At 31.0% G+C, this 19,001-nt stretch overlaps 1 long non-coding RNA gene across 1 annotated transcript; it reads left to right on the top strand.

The window, feature by feature from the left end:
• The first annotated feature begins 408 nt into the window (after nucleotides 1-408).
• LOC149054209 (uncharacterized) lies at nucleotides 409-18,966 on the top strand. Its single transcript, XR_016192304.1, has 5 exons — nucleotides 409-641; nucleotides 15,924-16,036; nucleotides 16,114-16,171; nucleotides 18,324-18,445; nucleotides 18,616-18,966. It is a non-coding gene; the product is annotated as an uncharacterized LOC149054209 (long non-coding RNA).
• Nucleotides 18,967-19,001: the final 35 nt, after the last annotated feature.

Genomic DNA, 19,001 nt, shown 5'->3' with positions numbered 1-19,001 from the left:
AAATTATTTTTCATATTTGATTGGAGTCATATAGATACACTCATGTACACGTCAAGGTAGGACGTTATCACGTATTAACCGCCATATAAGCTCTTATATTATGATGAAAGCTCACAAAACTTTGTTTTGACGACCGCCACAGGTTTTCTTCTTCATACGTTTATTTAAATTACGATTAAAAAATATAAACACACACACATATTTACATATTTAATATCTTTAATATCACTTAAATACTGTTTTGACGATTTAAATAAATATTAATAAAAAAAAACTAACAATGGTATTTTCAAACGTTATAATACCTACTGGAGATGGCAACACTGTATATTTGAAATCCGACGAAACTAATAAAATTGACCATCGTTTTCAGTGAGATTTTAATCATGGAATATCGAGATCCAGGTTTAGTTATTTTTTTGAGATCCAGAGTGAAATCTCCTGGAAAATTTAAGTAAAGGTCGCCACACACTACAGCGGTGGCGGTAAAATTCTTTTGTCTTGGCGATGCCGACAAATTTTCATTTTGCCGTAACCGCCACCGCCAACGCAGTGTGTGGCGACCTTAACACAGTGAAAAACCTCTTGGCGGTCAACAGCAACATTTTAAGAACGGGCAGAGTAGACAACTGCAGAGTAAGGTATTTATGGACAACAACAAATAATGGTGAACATAATATCACAGATTATATAAAACTTATATATTACTATTACTACTTAGTAATGTATAATATAATAATATATACCTATAGGTAATGGTTTATAATTTTATATATATTACTCAGGCCCGAATACAGAGGGAGTTTTAGGGGTTCACCCCCACGGAAATTTTTAAAGTAGTTATATTATATTTATAATATAACAAAAACTAACTACACACGACTTTATGTATAAATGTATAATTATTGTACAACTATAGTTTATTTTAAGTATTTGCACATTTCCCTCTTGTCATTACACGTTATCTGTTTTAGAAAATGACAAACGTATACTTATTATGCCATCGCAATTTTGTCGGAAGACGGATTCACGGACTTAAAATATTTTTACCCCCCCTCCCCCCTCCCACCGAAAATTGATCTGGATACGTGCTTGATATTACTTAGTTTTATAAAACCTGTGATAATATATTATATTACATAGTGTGGTATATTTATATTTATATTTATATTTATATTTCCCATGAAACTAGGTAGTTGTCACCTTTCGGTTAGGATAATATTCGTCTCGATCTGTTCAATTTGTTATCGGCGTAGCTCGTAGGATAAAGTGACGGTAGTGTGCGTGTGTTCGCCGTGTTCTCTATATTATTATAATTAACCAGATTAATAGTGCATTATATTAAGATTATCGTATGAACTTAATATTATTATAATTTATATTTAAACTAATAGTAAATCGTTAAATTAAATAAAATGGCTTAGATCAGACATTGTGATAATATAATATTATTTAAATTTATTATCTGGTCATAAATAATATATTATTATTTTTCAAACCTACCTATAACCATAATAATTACAAATCGTATTAAATCAAACCCATAATATAAGAATAATTAGTCGTCATTTCTCATTTGTCATAATAATCTCAATTTAAATTTTAAATACCTTATAATACTTTTAAGCCAGCTGTAACAGTAACACCCAGCACTTTTAAAGTTTGTTTTGGATTTTTTAAATTATGGTTATTTTTATGCTTGTTGATTGATTAAGATGAAGCTACACCAGCATGCGTTGTCTCTGTCTTTTACAAGTGCGTAACAAAGCAAATTGTACGTTCAGCAAATTACGTTTAGCTTCGTTGGTTTAAGATTTAGATTGAATTGACCTCTTCATAATGATGTTACCTTTAATTTTTATTCCTAAATTTTAAACTAACGTAGCTAAACGTGATCTGCTGAACGTACAATTTGTTATGTTACGCACTTGTAAGATGGAGACAGCACATGCTGGTGTAGCATCCTCTTAAGTGTCATTTGACATTTTTATACCCGAACTATTAGCTCAGAATTAAAGACTCCTCGAAATCACATTATTATTATTATTATTATGTGTGTATACACAAAACGTAATAACCTTACCTCACATATTATATAGTCGATTTCGTCCTCAAAAGAACCCTCTGGGTTTTATTTTTACTTTCAACGGATTCCAAATCCAAATTATATTCGTGAAACAATGTCGACGTTAGATATGTGCATATAATATTATATTATTATGTATATATATGCAGAACGTCTTCATGTCGGTGGCATTAACGTAAACTACCGAGGTTTTGCAATAACCATGTATAATATAACAACAATATTAATCTTATTATTATGTACTGCACTGACGATTTACGGAGCACAGGGGAATGGTTAAAATTAATACGCCGTCGGTGTATACGCGTGACTATATATATGTATTAAGTGTATATGTGTGTGTGTATAACGGGAACGCTGATAGTTTTGGGGGTGTTTATGATTTGTAGCTTTCGGAGAAAGGGGTATATTGTAATTTTGGTATAATCGAGCGGGGGTGGTTTTGGGTCGTCGGGTGGCTGCAGTGGGTGGATGGTGTATGCGGAGGGGGGAGAGAATTCACCAAGATAAGACACGTGCAACGATCGTCGCTTTTACACGCTCCCACTGCTGCAGTGGTGTAGTGATGGTAGTGGTGGTGGTGGTGGTAGTGGTGGTGCGAGAAGAGGCACAACGCAACGGCTGCAGAAACAATCCCGTGAATACATAAATACACAATTAATCACTCTCTCGTTATAACAGCGAGCCCGCCGCATCGCTTTCTCTCTCTTTTCAGCGGGCAAACGGAAAAAGTACATACCGATCGCGCTCTTTGCATCTTTCCCACCTAATCGTTATACAAATACTACGTTGTCTGCAACAGTAGTTTTGATCGAAAGATTTTTGTTGAATTGTGAAGAAAAATAAAACCAGTTGTGAGGCGATGACGTTCTGTAGGTAATTGTAACTAAAACGCGATCTCACTTTTTTGAATTTGTTCCAAATAATAGAAAAATAACCAATATAGATGATACTGGTTAGGTTCACGCGTGGTTTTAAATTTAAGTGCAAGTTATATATGTAATTGATATAATATTTACAGATCCCTTTTGATATATTTTTTGAAAATAATATTTTGTTTGGCGTCGGTGTGCTGGGGCGCGGGATGTTTTATTTTTAATATGTTTCATTAATTATTATGATAAAATTTGTTATTGTTATATGAGATACGAACCACTATATTATATTATAAATATACAGTATACATGATGCCAATATCAACGCACCACCCACTGAAGATTATATTATAACTAACCCCTTCTACTACTGCCACCATCGTTTTTGCGAACCTGATAATTCATTGAATACCCTCGCAATCTGCAAGTTCTGCAATTTTCGAAAAGAAACTTTACTCAAAGTTTTTATCATCAACCGGACGCGGGTTTAATTAAAAATAAACTTTTGCAGATTGGACCCGACCGCCGGGCTGGCGCTTCACTCGGCTATAACTTGTATATAATATTATTATATAATATATCAGCGTTGAATCTGTATTATTTTCCGTAATCGCATGTATACAAGCGCAGAAAATCGTTGACGCCGGGTTCGGGAATACAATTTTATTACATATATAATATAAATACATATTGCGTACTATATATATTTTTTTTCCGAAAACTACATTTAAACTTTATCGTCGTGTAACCGAAATTTTGAAACAATAGTTAGCTTAATTACTGTTTAAAACTTTAGTGTAATTATATACGCACCACGTTCCTTCAGCTCTCCGACTTCACTTTGTAACGTTATTTAAATTTTATAATATATATTAGTTATATCGTGATTTCTTAATGTTTACAAATAAATGATTACGTCAAATAATATTGGCTGCTAGGCACTGTTATGGTTATCGACTTATCGTTCAAACCAAAACGTTTTTAGAAATGAAATGACACGATTAAACTGAGTATCGAGTGATGAGTTTGAAAAATTGAGACAAACTCTGTAGAATACTTTTATTAAAATTACAAGCATATTTTATGATCATATAAATTAATAATATCAACCCGTAATCAATAAATTAACGAATGCCGATTTTGGCCAAAATAATTTCACGGAGACACGGATGCGCGCGTGAAGCCCAAACGCATCCGTAAAATCAAACTCTAATAATTGAGTGTAAATTTAGAAACACAGTATGTTTTATTGTAATTAATAATTATCAATCTATTACAATATTTCTTAGTTTCGTATGTATTTCAGTATAAGTAATAAAATAAAATAAAATCGATAAAATTGCTACAACGCGCTAATGCACGATATACCGATGAGGCGTTGTGATGTGTTTTTATTTAATATAACGATCGGAAATCGAAAATACTATATGTTTGAATATTTATACCCTAACGAATAAAATTAGCATTTCAGATCGTCGAAATATCTTTTTTCAATATATAGTAAATAGTTTTGATTTTAGTGCTTTTAAATAGGCGTAGTATTAAAAAATATTAATTATGAACTGACGGAAAATGAGCAAACATTGAAAAACATATTTTTATGAAAATGTGTGTGTTTATTATCCTATTTTGGGACAATATAAGAGTAATTAATTATTCAGCTTTGAGGTTGATTTCTGCGGTAGCAAATTTTATCTAACTAGTGGGTTTATTCTATAACCTTTTTTAATAAACAGGAAGAACCACCAAAAAAACCTGTATTTCATAGGTTAGGTTAGGTACCGGTCGTGCGTGGCAGTCACCGATTAAAACGTTGGTGCGCCGTTTAATCCCGACATGGCGACGTACCTAATCGGGTAGTCACGTAGGTACTTGACTCCCTTATTGTATAGATGATACAATCATCCAATCATCACGTTTGTTTTCCGTTTTCAAGAGCGTGGTTTTTTTTCAATATTTTCGGACACCACGCAATGCCCTCCCTCGGTGCACCGCGATATCGTATCTCGTATACACAATACACATAATATCATACGACTTAAAATATACATATACAAGTTACTGGCACATAAAGATACATGTTCGCGTATACATATATATAGTGCTCATCCGGTCGCGGACGAGCACTTCGGCCGACGTCGCTGCGCAGTGCGCACGTGACCGGCGAACACGCGCGTATTATAATAATATAATATTATATATACGCGCGCGACCGTCGTCATACCGTACCACCGGCAGCGAGCGAGGGGTGCACCCGGCCACGTGGCGCCGGGCGTGCGGTGCCGTGAAAAAATTATCGACGAGCGGCGGCCGAACACCATAACAGTCGCCGGCGGTGGTCCTCGTGCAAACGGTAAATTAGCTAGTTTCGGCATATTGTCCGCGGTTAATGGTTCGCGATGTTTTCGCGATGGTCGTGAAACGTTTACCTCCCACGGTCCCGTCGCCGCCCATACACGCGAGCCGTATACGACGACTAAACGACTTTGGCGACGATGACGCTGAATACTCCGCGCGCGATGTAAAACAATATTTATTGAGAACCACTCGGCGATAATGGACTTAATGTACTGCGCACCACCGGTGGAATAGGGTGTATATGTTATATTATATATACATAAAGTTTATAAGTGCACTAAAATCATCGCCAATGAGACCTGCAGTGTACCTAAAACCTTATCGGAAAGTGAAAAAAAACAAGTCTTCATTATATGTTAAAAGTTATATATGTTTTTTTAGTTTTAGTAGTTTTTGTAGTTTTATCATGATACGAATGATCACACTAAAAGTCTAAAACATTACACAGATAAGATTTTTGAGTTTTTTGTTTTCTAGAATTTTAATATAATTTATGCGTTTAAAATTATAAAAAAAAATTAGGATAATTTTATTCATATATTTTACGATTTGCACAATATATTTCGATAATTTTTATTGCAACAAGTTCTGAACCCTATAGTTATAAATTATAACAATATCATATTATCTGCGTCGTGTGTGAGTATACTCGAGATGTGATAATTTGATTATTTACATTGTGCATAATTTTCCTCGGTTTTCATATTCAACTATCACCTCATCCAAACATCTAAATAACATATTTTCATAAAATTACGCTGGCACTTGAATAAAATCACCTATTTTTTGTTTTACTTATATAAAATTATAGTTAAATTTTTGATTAATTGGAAATTTTGTAGTGTAAATTTCAAATTCTACAACAGAGTTAAAAATATTATAGTATCGTCCATTATAATATTGTTTATACATACCTAAATAATGACGTATGATGATGATCCTTATACATATTATTGTCATGGATTAGCGTGTTGACAAGGATGCAGGGTGCAGTTACCCACTCGGAATCACACCCTTGTTTTTCGATCCTCTCGTGATAAGTATAAGCCTCAGTAATCCACTTGTGCTGCAATAATCTGTATTTGTACCACATTACTACATTACCGCAACATATTTTTTCTGGTTCACTCTTATTGTACAACCCTTTACTCTTTAGTCATTTAAATGTAACGGCCACGAGCCGTGTCGCTGAACATTATAATAACAAAATAAGGAAAATGAAAAATATTTGTTTATTATTAATTTTTTTGTAAGATTTTAGCTGCATTGCTACATAATATCTATACTTATATGAGTAAAAGAGAAACAGTAGTACCTAACTTGCATTTCAAATTATTTTTATATTATTACTTTTTCACCTTCCATGTGACGCAATTAGCAAATGGACCAACGTATACCGATTTTCGTATTAAACGGACTATATATAATATAGTTACGCCTTAATGTTAGGTAGTTCAAAATATCTATACGTTTTTTTTGTATCATCGTTGCTATTTTATTATTTCCATCTTCCACGTAAAATTTATTTATTTTAAGTATATATTAAGTTCTATAAGTTTCTAATATAAGTATAACAATATATGAAGTTACTCGTTAGACTTGTGTAAAATATTGAACATTAAATCATATTAAGTCCCACATTTACAATAATTAAGCAAACAGATCAATAGTTGGATCTTAGATGTAAATGGTAGTTTTTAATCGATTCCTGGTTTATAGTATATGACGTAATACTGTATATTTTTTTTTCATTTTATTTGAGTGCTTTTCCTAAAAGAGTGTCTTCCACCATAAATAATATATTTATTATATGCTATATATATAATATATATAGGTTGGTAGGTTGCTTCCAATTTTCTTAAATCTCGATAGGTACTATTTTATGAAATAGGTTAGGTTAAGTCTATGTATAGTCTTTAATATAAAAGGCCTTAGTTAAGTCGTATTTAAACAAATATTTTTATTTCTTATTTTACTTAACATTTTAAAACTATATAAAGTTATTTGCATAAAATAAAAATTCAGTGTAAATAATGGATGATTCTATTTGAATATTTATACTTAGTTAACAGTTGCATATAATTTGTAATGCTGTATTCATGTATACAATATTTGCATCGACTCATTTAGTTTTAAATTAATGCTATACTTTTTAATGACTTCATTTTAAGCTACAAGGGATCAAAATGGTCCCCTTCTTATAATAACTTCTTTATAGGTTGGGCGTGTCGTGATGAAAACACTTTTCATTGGTTAAGCTTGCATTTCTTTCTGTCAGCTAACTTTGCTAATTTACATTTCTATGCGGCTTCTGATTTATATATTTTAAAAAGTTTAACAGTAAACTTCTATTACTTTTCTTCCAGTACTAATCATATAAAAATCGATATTGAAATACACAATAATAATTATGTATATGTTTTATGGTAATAATTTATCATTATTTTTCGTTTCTAAATAATAAATGAGTTTAATATATATATTTAATTATAACACAAATGAAATGAAATGAAATAAAAACAACATATGTATATAAATCTATATAATATATTTTGTTTGTGTTATATAGATATAATGAATTGTTGCTTTTTTGTGAATCGAAAAAATGCCAAAAAAATATTGCAATTAATTTTAAATCAATTTTATTAAATGGCAAAAATTCTAAACAATTGGGAAAGTGTCCAATGTGGGCAAAGTCCAAGTATACCTATCAGTTTCCTTGGCTGGCCTTAAAATATAAAATTGAAGGTTCTTATGTACTTGTATGAGCAAATCACTTATTTAGAGCTGAAAACCCTATTTTATGTACAAACATATATGAACTAGACAAGACTAGAATGTATAGGACATAGGTAGGATAGGTACAATAATGGTAGGAGGTAGTGTAGAGAGGTAGAAATGTATATAGGTAAGAAGAATAATTAATTTTCACTTTGATCATATTGATGATAGTTTATATTTTTTGAATAATAATAAAACTAAAATAATATTTGTAAGCATCCGTTGGTATACAACGTTATTCGTATTTTGTATATAAACATCGTTCCTCAACAAACAACTTGAGTTATGAATGGTCCCAAAATCAGCGTGATTATAATATAGTGTTGGGAAACTCTCAAATCACGATATTTGTAGTCTACAATTTATCATTGTAAAGGCATTGTATTGATGTATTGATTTTACATTGACGAGCAGGGCTGTAGCTGGAACAAATTTTAGGGGTGGGGGGTTAAATCAAATAATATTTTCATATTAAGTAACAAAAAAAACCCTTATTTAAAAAAATCACATTTTACTATGTTAATGCATTATTATTATTTTAAAGTAAATTTATATTATATAGGTACAATATACAATAGTATAAAATAAATTTATTAGTTGTAAAATATTTCGACTCCCTGGGTTTGACCCCCCCCCCCCCCACCATATACGACCATATACACTATAGAAGTATTCGATTTTCAACTCCAGTATCTTTTCTGATGATGGTAAAATGATTCTATGTGGATTATGCATTTACATAATACCTAGATGATTTTTTTTACTGAATGTGCAGATTAGCATTTTATATACACAATAATACAGTTTTCTAAACATTTTTACTCTTTTGAGTTGTTTTGTAGGCTTAAGAATGTTTTTACTTTTATTTTTTTTAAATTATATCAATAAAATTATTTACTGTGTCGAGCAGTTTGAAAATTTAATAAAAGATACATAGCCACCATTTTTTTTCCACAAGCATTTAAAGTTCACATTTTAACAACTATTATCAACAATTTGCAAATTATTTTGTAGTTAAAAATGTTCAATTTTTACTGTTAAAGGTTGACAATTTTTAAGGCTTTCATAAGAAATTCATACTGTTACCATAACATTTAATATTATAGAAACACAATTTTTTAAATAGATATTTTAAGTTCAATGTTCGAATTTGGATAAAATTAGATTTTTAAACAGTGAATAACGGTTTTAGTTGTATTTTTGTTATTCAAAAAAATTATACGTGGATACTTCATGAAACTTCTAAAGTAGATAAGCATTTCAAATGAAATAGTTTTGGTAAAAAATAATTCAATCAACTGTTTGAGTTTTAGTAAAATAAACTACTTTAATAGAAATACCATAAAATATACCTTAATATTGTAATATAAGCCTACTGACCGTTTTCGCTAAGAATCGTTTTACGAATAAAAAATTTTTGTATCATTGAATTCTAATTTGCCCACTGGCCATCATCCATATGACACACAATATACAGCAAAGTGATACTCACCTTACCACCTTTTTATTCATTTTGTATGACACCCCCTCCTTCCAATTTTTCTGATGCCAGTCCTAGCTGTCCCGTAGGCATTTCAGGATTTACCCACTCACTGAAATTGAGCTTTCAGAGATTGTGCATGATAATAATATAATATCTCGATCTGTGATCTAACTCGATTGTCCACCTAAATACATTATACATTAGATATATAATATAATATGTATATATTTTGTATCACACATTCACACATAATATGTGATACAGCTGATCGAATCTGTGACGTGGTGGCGATCGTACTGTATATTTTTCATGTGCAGTATACATGTATACTGCATCAGCTTGCACCGTGAGAACTTTCCCTCGGTGATTTCTACGGTAGGTCGTTAAAACGCAAAGTAATATACTCTACCGGATATAATGTCGAGTTGGCAAGATTCGTTGCACTGGGTATTAAATTATATCATATAATATACTCACGGGGCGATTTCGCGGGAGAGAACGCAAGAGGAACACTGGCATGACGTCTATATTATATACATAATAATTGTTATGATATATTATAATTTGTGCGTATCAATACGGTATTGTTGTATTCGAATTAAGGCCCACGCGTATATAGAGTGCGTATATTATGTTCGCATTGTTATTTGATATACTGCACGGACGACTCAATTATTTCGACGCCGTGACGAATTTTCGCGGGTGCGCGTTTTAAGCGCCGCCGTCAATGCGGCTGTAGGGGGGATTATGTTATTATATATTATTAACAGGGATGTAGAAACTACAACGTAGTAATAGATTAAAATGTAATTTTCAACTTTTGCATGATTTTGAATAATAAACATAATTAGTTTGAAAAATACGAACGTCTAATGGCGATTTTGGCAAAATTATAATTATTTATAACAGGTATAGAGATTAATACATTGATGGAATACGACGTGTATTTACTCGATAGGGATAATAATTTATAGGCAACTGAAAAATAACGATTTATGTTCACGTTTCATTGTATTTTGAATAATGTTATAATATGATTGACTAAATATACTGCACCTTTTTTCTCATGAAGTACCTACTTGTGTTTTGCTTACATAGTTACAGTGTTACACCATACCTTTTTTAAAAGAATGTCAATCAGTAAATTTTTTTTTGTGTAATTATATGTACACATACTCACTTACTGAGAAGTTAAGAATGTTTTTGAATTGGTCTATAATTTAATGTTTATGAGTAAAGTGCAGTTTCTGAAAATTAGGATTTCTGTTGAATAATTATTGGTTGTTTAGTTATTTATAACGATGACGACGACCACGTTACCTACCTATTATTATAACAATATAATATATATATAAATATAGGTTTGTTTTGTATACATTTATTTTATTAATCAATTATTTTAACATACTATATATTTTACTAAGTTTATTGTTTCACATGAACCAAAGGACTTTAGTGATATTCTTAGAAATGTATTTTTTTAAATGTGTTATATGTTTTCGTTGTTTATGTTACATTGTAGCAGCCCATTCTGAGCAATCGCTAACAGCCCAGTTTGGAGTGGTCTTTTCATTATTATTTATAACAGTAAATAGTATTTCATCTGCAGGGACGAGGACTTGTGGTTTATTTTTTTATTGATGCGAATTTTCCAAATTACTTTTTCGTTTAGACTTGTGGATTCCTTATCACTAAGTAATTCTTTCTGTTTCACGTGGATTTATCTGGTTGTCAATTTGTATTCATTCATACTATAAGAGTTTGGATTCACGTTTTTTCTCTAGGTTTATATCTTCACTTTTGGTGCTGGGATTTATAGGGTGAGTTACCGTCTTGAGAACCATGCGTGAGGATAATTCTCGTCGGTTTAACATAGCATTATATTTTATATTGTTGTCATCAAGCGTGCAGTAGCGTGTGTGTTAGGCGCGCGAGCATATAACTATTACTATATTATGTGATTTTGAACTATAGGGCGGGTCGCGACTGGTGTGGGAAACGCGATGCGCGCACCGTGACGAAACGGTGCCGAGCTTTTACTCTCCCTGCCACCCGTCAGTTCATCGATGGGTGGACTGCTGTTACGGGGTATGCGGGGGTGGAGGGTAGTTTATCAATCGGTCGCCGCAGGGGTGCGACGGACCGACGACCGTCACCACCGCCGCCGCCGCCGGATCGTCCGTCACGGCCAGACGCGCGTGCTCGTCCCCACACGTCGCCCTGTACGTATATATAGTATATACATTGCTATAACGTTGTTATTATTATCATTATTATTATTATATCGTTCGCGATGTTGTCGGCGGACGAGTCGAATGATTTGACATATTTCGGCTGTGTCGGCGTCAGCCCGTAAAGTATAATAATATTATATACGCACAATCGTTACGCACCGTTGCGCGCCGTTGTATTTTATACAGGTCCCGTTACTGCTGCACGTGAGAATCGTTCCAATCAAAATTATTGGCGTGTCACGCGTGTGCATCGTTTTTTTCGGAGCTTGGGACGAGTTGAATGCGCCAAAATATTTTGATAAAATCATCAGAGTAATCAAATAAGTAAAATGCAATACTAACTATTGTGCCTATATAATACCTAATAAATAAAGATACTATAGGAATATTTATATTACCTAGTTGATGTATTTTAGATTCTGAGCGGAGCGATGAATGTATTGATTTTACCATGATTTGTGTTTTTATTTATTTTTTTGTGTCTGTTATCACGTTTTGGGGCAGTAAAATTGCTTCGATTTTCGACTTCAGTACCTCGTCCCATGAGAAAGTGAATCTAGTTATATATTTTTCTAAATAATCAGGATAAACAAACTAAAAATTAAGAGAAAAACAGGAAATTTTACGCACTGATAGAAATTCATAAAAGTTTTTCCTTTTATATCTAAGATTTGAAAATTTAATACAAGGCGCCTAAATATTTTTACAATAGCAGTTGAAAAATAAAAGAAATACTTACATAGTCACAATTTCTTTTTGCAAGCATTCAAATTTTAATTTTGAAAACATACTTAAAAATCACGAGAATTCGCAAATTATTTTAAGCTAGAAATTCATAAAAAATTTTCTTTTTAAAACTAAGGTTTGAAAATTTTAATAATCTATAATATATCCTAGACAGATAAACCGTTTTCGCTCAAAATCGTTTTTCGTATACAATGATATAATATCATTGGATTCAAATTTAATTCCATCCATTACAGTAACCCACTTGTAACCTATACTGTACAGCAAAGCGACATCCACGACTTACCCGATTTATATTATTAAAACGAGAGGTGATTTCTTATGACAGTTATATCTGAAGTTTTACTACAAGTCGATTTTCATGGTTTCTTTTTTTAACACAAGTACTCGGTGTGCAGATGAGCCATAAAAAGAGAAAAGTTCAAAAGTCCAAACAATTAATTACCTATATAATTAGTTATTAAAAGTATAAAGTTTGCTGTATTGTTACCTGCGTTGCTTACTGTGCGCACACACACATATTTACAATACTTTCTACTCCTACAGTCCACACCTGTAATACTGCTGTGTCGTCTATAGCGGCGATCGCGACGTGCTTTACTTGCCCCTACTCCTTATAGCGTATACATTTACATTGTGACATTGTGCAATAACAGTGAATTTTTATATAATACATTAATATTATTATTAAATTTAGTTTATATATATATACCTACATAATAATTATTCAATGATCTGATTTTATTTTACTTTAACCCGGCATCGACGGGTAATACTGCAGCTTATATCGTATAACCATTATATATATATATATATATATAATGTTTAATAATATACTGCAACTAGCATAACCATAGGAAACAAATATTTAACGCACATTTTGCGACTTATAAAAGGTAGGATTTTTAACGGGCTATGAAGTGCAAGGGTTCAGCTATAGTAGGTAATATAGTTCAAATTGAAGAAATAACTATGTGGTTTAGTGTGCCATTCTAAATACGCAGGACTGCATGGCTACATGTATGCGACATATTAAGAAGTGAATGTTTTACAGCAACATGGCGAGGCTATGAGGACTGCATAGTCCTGCCATCCATTTAATTATCATGTTTGCAACTCAAAAATAAATTTTAATTATTTAATTAAAAGATTAATTTGATTGGTATTTATTTAATAATTTAAGTTGAATTATAAAAAGTTTAATTTAAACATAACTTATTGTAGGCATACTATTATATGATCAACGAAAACAAAAATGTAGGTAATCAAATATAAAATAAAACAGAAATTATAACCACCTGTATATTTTTTTTGTTATTTGAGCATCTATTGAATTTCTTATATAAATCAAAACACAATTTCACAAATAATCAATAATAATATGATTAGTTATGAATTATAGGATTTAAAAGTTTAAATTAATATTAAATCGTCTCAATTACATATTATAAGTACGTATAAATGTAATACATCATTTTTTGTTTAAGTATTGTAGTTATGTTGTGTTGGTACAATGGTACCTATAATACATCGTTAATGGTAATGTTATTGTACGTTGGAGTAAAAATACATGAATTTAAAAAATAGTAATTTTATTCATATTGTATATAAAAAAAATATTTATAGAATGTATTTATTAGCAAAGAAAATAAAGTGCGGAACATAAAACAAAAAGCGAAGCAAAATAAAAATGAATAATAGCAACGAATATTTTGACAATTCGTCGCTTGCCTGCCATTCATTCTTTTGCACATATTATAAAGCACGTTAAAGTCCATGAAAAACTCTGTACAAATAGTTATGAATAAAAAAAATACAATTTATCAAATCACCCCTTCTCTTGTGCAGGTCGTTATATAAATATATATATATATATATATATACACGTAAATATATGACTGAAAGTCTACATGGTGATGGGGTAAAAATATACATTCATATCGTACAAAGTGTGCTAAAAAATCATTTATGAAATATATCATATTCATGTATGTAACATATAATATATATATATATATATTTTTTTTTTAATAACACTGAATTGGAAAAAAAATTGAATAACGGCATTTATGCTCTGAATTCACAGTTGTTATTGTTTTGAAATCTGAGAGAATAGGACCATTCAAATTCGACGTGTAATTTATATAGATTGTAAATCATCGTGAGAGTAAAGCGAGATCCACCCGCCCGGATATAGAGCTATTCTCCCTATTCCCATTCGTTGACATAATGTTAGTCATGTAACATTAAAATAAGTAACGAAGTGCAAGAAGCAGTTTTTATATTTCATTTATTTTTTATACCTTCTGGTTTATTTTTTTTTTTTTTGATATGGTTCTAATTAAAATTTGGAATTTAATCATAAATATAATATATTAATAATATTAATAGTTATACTCTAAGGTACCTACGTCAAATATCACATTATTGGAGTGATGTGAGATTTATTTTTAAAATAATATAACAATAGTTAGTAGTTACTACAGAGACCAAAATTAATACTCGAAACTTTTTCCTTTAATCAACATAGCGAATTAGTTATAGGACTTAGGATTATACAATTATTGTATGTTACCTATGTAATAATATGTTTATGACATATGTTTAATCGTAAGAAGATACGTTAACAGAAATATGATTTTAAAACCTCTGCTCAAAAATGCTTTTAAATGATTTTTTGACACGGCCTTGTATATCATTAATCAAAAATTTAAATTTTATGTTATAAAATTTTCAATTTTTTACTGTTAACTGTTAAACTATATCGATATTTGAATATGATATTGTCATCACTTCATCAGTCATCACTTATCAAACACATTTTCCGATATTGATGTTAATAATATGTACCATACTACCATAGTACCATAGATATTTTATACTTTTATCAGTTTTGACATGTAAATACGACAGAATTTATAAATTTTCTATACTTACATTTTGGTAGTTTTAATCGGATATTGCCAATTACTATATACTTATTACTATATATAAGTGGCCTAATATTATTTAATTTTTTTTTTTAGGGTTAATGCTTCGACAACTGAGGTCATTAGCCTGGGGAACTGTAGGGGAAGGAACCGTAGGTATTAACATATGGGTTTTTTGCAGAATTTTGAATGGGCACCCGTAGGTTTCTGCCATGCCCGGTTGGGGGGCGGCGGCCTCTCTCTCCAGACACCGCGAAATGCCCAAAGAGCGATGCCGCCCGTGACCGGGATTCGAACCGGCGACGGCGTGCGTCGCAAACGACGCCTTAGTCCGCTCAGACACTCCACCCCCTAAATATTATTTTTGTCATTTTATATTTATACTTTTTTATAATTTTAATTTAAACGATATTATTTTGTATCGTGTAGGTAAACATGTAAATAATGATAAGGAAATGCGTCTACAATGTTGCGATGTAATGTGAAGAAGTGGAAAAATCTAAAAAATATCGAATACATGAGATTCGTCTAAGATGAGAAGAGTATATTATGATGAATATTGTCATTTTTTTGTTGATATACTGAGTAATGAGGAATAGTTATTTTTTTTATGTTTTAGAATGTATGGTAAAAAATAATTTTTTGGACATGATCACCGGCTGACTCTTAACTCGTGAGTAAGTAAAATCAATAAAGTTCGATTTATTTACAATTCTTGTTAATTAATCATGCACATATGTTATAATTATCTAATAAATTAAGATATTAGAAATAATTTTGAATGAATTTTTTTTTGTGGCTATTAAATTATAACTCAAAATTACATATTATATTAAATCATCAGTAAATGAAAATTTTTTATAATTAATAAATTTATCTTATTTACAAGTTAGTGTAATTATCATTTGGAAATATTTCAATACTGTTGCAGTGAAGTTGATTTGTAGTAATATTTAGAGACCTTTGTTCTCTGTATGTTGATATTAATTGAGTGATATTATAAGTCTCTTTAGTAATATCTTGTTCTAAGCTTCTATTTCTAGGTTTCTTAATCCTTTAGGAATATTGATTTCTAAATTTCTTTCTCAGAAATATCGTCTAGTACGTAGTGTTTTTACTCTTTATAACGGTTCCTGATATACAAGCAGAGGCGGCAAATTTCAACAATTTTTTTTTACAAAATTAGAAAAATTATTTTTCATTTGATGAAATCAAACTCAACTAATTTTTGTTCGCTCAAAATTAATCATATATCTACATATATCTCAATGTATCTTTTTAATATAATATTATAATATAATAAATTGTATATTTAAATACGTTTTAAAAATAATTGTAGGAAGGATGAAGGGGGAGGAAGGCGGCGAATTGGAAAGTGCCTAGAGGTGGAAAAACCTTAAATACACCACTGTATACAGGGTGATTCTTTTATCAAACAACACTTATATGGTGTTTGTGTGTAAATACCGCCTAACATACACCTATAACACACAAACACCACCCAAAACCACCCAACTTTGGGAGGCTATATCTTGTAAACGGATCAACGAAAAATGAAAATTTAAATGTGAAAATTCATTGAAAAAATAGCTTTTTTAGTTTATGAAATTTTAAGTATAGGTTGTCATTTGAAAATCAAAAGTTGATAATGGTTTACCTGGTAAATATAAGGGTGAAAATATTTATTTTAAGGTCACTTTTCAGAGTGACATTTACTAATTACTTACAGAAACACAATTTTAATTTTTATCCAATCAACTTATGAAGACACTGATCATCACGTCTTATTTCTAATAATTTTCTATTAGATTCTGAACGGAGTGATGAATGTATTGATTTTACAATGATGTGTGTTTTTTTTTGTGTGTGTGTGTCTGTGTACAGCATAACTAGTCGAAGTAATGCTTCAATTTCAAACTTTGGGGGTGGTTTCCGATGGAAAAGTGAATATAAAGAAAAACGGGAATTTTTACGCAAAACCAGTTTTCGACCAAATCGATTATTTTATATGGTTGTAATTTAAAAACTAATCACTGTAAATACTTGAAATTTTCACCAAATGTTTATGTTAGTGTTATCTATAATATACAGTTTAATTTTCAAAAATTTTAGGATATCCTTTCATTCAATATAAATTAAAACTAATAAAACCTATGATTGACAAACAGTTGACTGCATAAACGTTTAACAAATAATAATAATTAAAATGTTTACAGTAACAGTTTACTTTATAATTCATGACTTTTAGTAGGCAGGAATCAGGTTCATTAATTATTAAATTATTATCTATAGATAACTATAGGTATAGTAGTTTCATCAACAATTATTATTTTTATATTTGATTTTAGATTATCGTAATGATCATTGACGTTCTCAATTTATTTTTTAGATGTTTATATGGATAGAAAATGATCTACAATTATCCCTTTATCGTACTAAATTAAACTCATAACATAATAAATTCAAAAATTAAATTTACTACAAAATTATAAAATTTCAAGATGACGGCCAACTGGCCTCTTTTTGTATAAATAATTTAGGACACCGGAAAAAGTTCCAATTGTTCTATGAGCCACTCTCTTAGTGTATGGAAGGTTTATTTTTCTAATAATAAAAAAGTTAGCATTTCTATCATTAATACTAAGCAGCTCAAGATCACTTTCGTATGATGATATTACTAAATCATGATTCATGAAGTACATTTGTAATTTTAAAGTAGAACATGCTCTCTAGATTTTTATTATGACTATCTTTAGTTTTGAAGCAGAACTACAGAAGCTTTATTAATTAACCATCAACATTGATGATAATTTCTTATACTGTCTGCAGTAAAAAACAGCCGTTTAAAACCGTATGCAACGCCAGTTTTTTAATAAAGAAAATTGTTTTTTCAATTGGAATATGTACATAAAGGATTTACATTTGAAATTTTCAACGAATACTTCGTAAAAGTAAGTGTATGAAATAATAATTAAAATATTTTGCATCTTATGAGATCTTAAAAGATATTTTAAATTCAATTTTTTCTTTAGTTTAAGTATAATATGTTAAAGATATTTTCAATTGTATAACTTGATTCAAATGTAACAAAAATCCATTATTTTCATGTAATATATTTCAGATGTATACCAGGCCTGCTTTTAATCTCTGATAATATCGTTATGAACCCGACGAGCGATGATAACAATAAATAATATAATATGCATATATTATTCAATATAGGTATGGTTGTGTTTTGTGTACAACTTTGAAAGAAAACCGTAACTGGTGTCGACATCTGTGCGCGCGGTAGACCAAAGCGCGCCATCTGTAAGTAGCGCTCGCTTCGTCGACATCGCTACCGGCGCGTCGTCCATCGTCGTCGGACCGTTCGGCAAAAAGTTCACGGCCATTCATCGTCTGTGGCGGCGGTGTATATAGGCACCCCGCGCCGGCCAGCTCCAACCGTTCTCATGACGCGCACGGCCTACGTCCGCGGGGGGGGGGGGGTGGCGGTACAATCAATAA

Source organism: Diuraphis noxia, unplaced genomic scaffold, assembly GCF_037042655.1.
Source record: "Diuraphis noxia isolate RWA-SAM2 unplaced genomic scaffold, SU_Dnox_SAM2 contig0009, whole genome shotgun sequence".
NCBI classification, from domain to species: domain Eukaryota; kingdom Metazoa; phylum Arthropoda; class Insecta; order Hemiptera; family Aphididae; genus Diuraphis; species Diuraphis noxia.
Note: the sequence above shows the minus strand (reverse complement) of the source record. Positions and strands in the feature narration are given on the sequence as shown.